The sequence below is a fragment of the Salvelinus sp. IW2-2015 genome, unplaced genomic scaffold (assembly GCF_002910315.2).
Source record: "Salvelinus sp. IW2-2015 unplaced genomic scaffold, ASM291031v2 Un_scaffold2640, whole genome shotgun sequence".
NCBI lineage: Eukaryota > Metazoa > Chordata > Actinopteri > Salmoniformes > Salmonidae > Salvelinus > Salvelinus sp. IW2-2015.
Genome location: NW_019943947.1, coordinates 111,056 through 115,449, shown reverse-complemented (window position 1 = coordinate 115,449; position 4,394 = coordinate 111,056). Strand labels below are relative to the sequence as shown.

The following is a 4,394-nucleotide window of genomic DNA, read 5'->3' as shown; positions in this document are numbered from 1 at the left end:
GTCAAGTAACAGTGTAGGTGGTTTAGGTTAACTGTCATTTCCATATTCACCCAGTTCAATGTAACAGTGGATTAGGTTTAGGTGTACTGTCATTCATTATGCAACCCAGTTCGAATTTGTAAACATGAATAGGTTTAGGTACTGTCATTCCATTATTTCACTCCAGTTCAATGTTAACAGTGATAGGTTTTAGGTTACTGGTTTCATTCATTTCACCCAGTTCAATGTAACAGTGATAGGTTTAGGTTACTGTCATTCGCTATTCACGCCTAGTTCAACTGTAGACAGTGATAGGTTTAGGTTCACTGTCAACTTCAATATTCACCCAGTTCAATGTAACAGTGATAGGTTGTAGGTTACTGGTCATTCATATTCACCCTTAGTTCAAGTGTAACAGTGAGTAGGTAGGTTACTATCAATTCATATTCAGCCCAGTTCAATGCTAACAGTGATAGATCTCGCAGGGACTGGGTGAATATGAATGACAGTAACCTAAACCTATCACTGTTACATTGAACTGGGTGAATATGAATGACAGTAACCTAAACCTATCACTGTTACATTGAACTGGGTGAATGGAATATGAATGACAGTTCATCCAACATGCTCTAATATTGTCCCCCATCTTAAAACGGCACTGACTGCCACTGCTGTGCAGGCGAGTCACCAGGCAGGTTCTTCCACACACAGGAAAGGGCCCTCCAAATGGCGACGAGCTTTACACCACTCCAGCCGACGCTTGACATTGCACGTGGTGATCTTGGAAACCCATTTCATGAAGCTCTTGGCGAACAGGTGTTGTGCTAACGTTGCTTCCAGAGGCAACCGGGGACAGACAATKTTTACAATCTACGCGCATCAGCGGTCCCGTTCTGTGAGCTTGTGTGGTCTACCACTTTGCAGCAGAGGTGTTACTCCTGGACGTTCCCACTTCACAATAACAACACTTACAGTTGACCGGGGAAGCTCTAGCAGGGCAGAAATTTGACAAACTGACTTGTTGGAAAGGTGGCATCCTATGACGGTGCCATGTTGAAAGTCACTGAGCTCTTTAGTACAGGCCATTCTCCAGCCAATGTTTGTCTATGGAGATTGCATGGTTGTGTTTGATTTTATACACCTGTCGGCAACGGATGTGTCTGAAATAGCCGAATCCACTCATTTGAAGGGGTGTCCACAACTTGTGCGCACACACAAAATACAAGCAGTCATGGGAAGCACAGTCACCCAGAAAAAAATGTAAAAATAACTTCCATTCCTCCACAAATAACACCCAATCAATACTTTGAATTGACTGAACGGCACCAGAACATAACAAATACCGTAAAACTTTAAAAACCAGGAGTCTCAAATAGCCTCCTGTCCATTTTAATAGCCGGGCAACGGCAAACATTTCAGTACAGACCCCCAGAAAGAGGTCGATCGCACTCTAGTGACGAAAGTAAGAACTGCCTAAAATGCACAGTAAGAGAATAATTATTATTAAAGTTCTTATTTATTATTATAWWTTTTTTTGTAGAGTAATACTAAGACAAAAAAAAACATGTGTAAATGATAAATGCAGGAAGTGAAGAAATTGATTTAAACGCTAAAAGTGAATGCTGGAATTAAACAATTAATTATGCAAATGAGCAAAAAGGTGTGTGCATTAGAGAAATAGAAGCATGTTGTGTTTTTAAATAGGACATTCTACTACACCTGTCAGTCATTCAGGTGTCCTGTGTGTTCTAGATGTCAACAGTACCTCTTCCACATAGTCATGTCCAACAGGCTGCACATCACTCTGCAGGGCAGCCAGGGTGGACGCAGACAGGGACTCGGAGGACTCGTTCTTGGACTCCTGAACCTGGGGGACCAATGAGGGCAGAGGCGGTTTGGATGCCTCCACCTTGGCTTCCTCGGTCACTTTCCCAGTAGTCTGAAGCTTGCTTCCTCCTGGGAGAAGAAGAAATCCAGAATGAGAACAACCAATGACTTGTAGCTTTACAGGGAACAGATGTCATTCCATATTCATTTCAGCAATACCATGACACCCACTATCTCAGATTGTTTTTGAAATCATTTGTAGTTAGAAACCTGTAGGATTGGCATTCCTGAAACATTTTGTTAAATTTAGGTTAAAGTAAGCGAATTGATTGCACCCAAATTGGCTATTTTAATTGATAGGATTCAGGTATTCAATAAATACTTTACCCAATATCCGATTTGGACCAAACTTTGCATCGCACCCAACAATCAGATGTTGGGTACTACATTTTATCTACAGCCTATAACAAAAAAAAGCCAATTTGGGTGCAATCAATTAGCTTAATTTCTCAGAGATCAAATGATATTTCAAGAATGCTAAATCATGTTGGTTACTAACTACAGAAATGATTTCAGAATAAATTTGAGATTTGCATCGAAACCTCTTTCTGGTGCTTTGAAGTTGAATGACCCAGATGTCAAAGAGTCTAGAGCGTCAAAGATGAAAGCCTACGTTGTTTATTAAGAAGTAACTAGATCGTAAATTGTAATCTATTCCTGTCAGAGAGCTATCCTCTACCAGAACATGTGGCTTTTCAGCCACAGAGCAGATTCAGTAGTTGCTTAGTGAAAAGGTTTGGGAATGCTAGCGATCGTTAAGATTACTAGCTTGGGGCTAGTTAAACACAGCAAAAAAAAGAAAAACGTCCCTTTTTCAGGACCCTGTCTTTCAAGGGTAATTCGTAAAAATCCCCCCCAAAATTTCACAGATCTTCATTGTAAAGAGAGATAGAGAGTGTGTGCTCAGTTTCTGGTGTGTAGATGTTGATGTACTCAACTCGTTCACAATCGGCATGTGCAGTAGTGTGCTGATGTATTTATGCGGGTGTGTGGATATGGTCCTGTGATAGCTGTCGGTCTGCGACACTCATTCTGGGTGTGATCGATACAGTGTACAGATGTTCTGATGTGTGTGTGTGATGGTGATCGATGCTGACTATACCTGGTCTTACAGTGTGATAAGTTCGTACTGTGTGCTCGCTAGTGCAGAAGACTTAGTAGTGTGCATGGTAGGTCATGTTGTGGTCGATGACTCTCGCTGGAGTGTGTGCTGTGTGTCAGTAGATGGAGTCTGCTGTGTGCAGTGAAGAGTGGTAGTCAGTCGTATAGTAGTCTGGTAGGAGGATGATTGTCATGTAAGGCTCGACAGTGGCGTTGTGATTGCTGTATGTGCATGTGACTGACAAGTACTCGTGAAGTGAGTGATGCTCGCTACGTCGTCATCAGGAGCTGCAGTGTACAGTGTGGTACGGTATATCTGTCGTGCTGTGTGTGCTTCGAACGATGTGTGCCTATGTGTATATGCTGCTGTGCTGTGCAGGTAGTACAGTGGTGTCCGTCATGGTGTTCATGATCGTGGTGTGTCTGTCAGTGTGTGTGTATGTTCTTTCGATGATATAGGGCTATCGGTGGTATGCAACAGTTCATCGTGTCTTGTGTGATGACCAATACTGGCTGGTGGTGTGGTATGCGAAGTCTGCGTGCAGTTGTGAATGAGGGCATGCTTTTTTGCCGTAGGTGTTGTGCCTGTTGTCGTATTGATGTCCCATGGTTACTGGGGTATGGGATCTTGGTACATTGGATGTGAGGGTCAGATCGTGTTGGGGTCCGTCGGTGGGTGTCGGATGTGGGTATCATGGTGATGGAGATCCTGTTGGTCACTTTTTACAATACAGGTCTAGGCTGTGGTGTGTGTGTCAGTAGCCTTGTAGTTCGAGCCTTCGTTCAGCCTATGTATGTATATTTGCGGACAGTCTGAGTACTGATGGCAGGGATTGTGCGTCTCTTGTGTTCGTTGGTGTGTGTGGCGTGGTGGTAACGATTGGTCGTCTCGGGGGATGGTAGTTGTGTGTGTTGGTTTGTGTGCTCGATTTCCGCTGTATCCCTGGTTTCCTAGTGAGAGGTGTGATGTTCGCTGTGCATGCGTACGGTGTGATCGTTAGTGTGCATGTGATTACATGTGGTCTGCCACTTGCTGCGAGGTGATTGTTCGTAGTGAGTCCTGTCCGGTGTTGGTGTGGGGCGCTCTGTGGTCAGACTGTAGAGCTATGTCTTTGGCATGGAGCGTCCCTCAGCATCCAGAATTGGCAACATTTATTGCCCCTGGGGCTAACATTGCAGTTCCTAGCCTCCTTGCAGCATGCCTAACGGCAGGTTCACGCAGGAGTGAGAGGGACCCTGGGCATGCTTTCTTTTGGTGTTTTTCAGCCGTAGAAAAGGCCTCTTGCTAACCGGTCTTAAGCTGTTCAAGTGTCTTAACGACCGGGTGTGTCTGACGAGAGATTGGGCAGGTTGCATTAGTTTTCATTAATGGTGATTATGGGTTATCTGAAACAAGCAATGGGAAACTGTGTTTAGACCCCTTACAG

The 4,394-nt window shown here is 44.0% G+C and overlaps 1 pseudogene; it reads right to left on the bottom strand.

Moving 5' to 3' along the window:
* Window positions 1–1,690: 1,690 nt before the first annotated feature.
* The window catches only part of LOC112074458 (zinc finger RNA-binding protein-like), a 51,804-nt pseudogene continuing 49,100 nt past the window's right edge, over window positions 1,691–4,394 (bottom strand).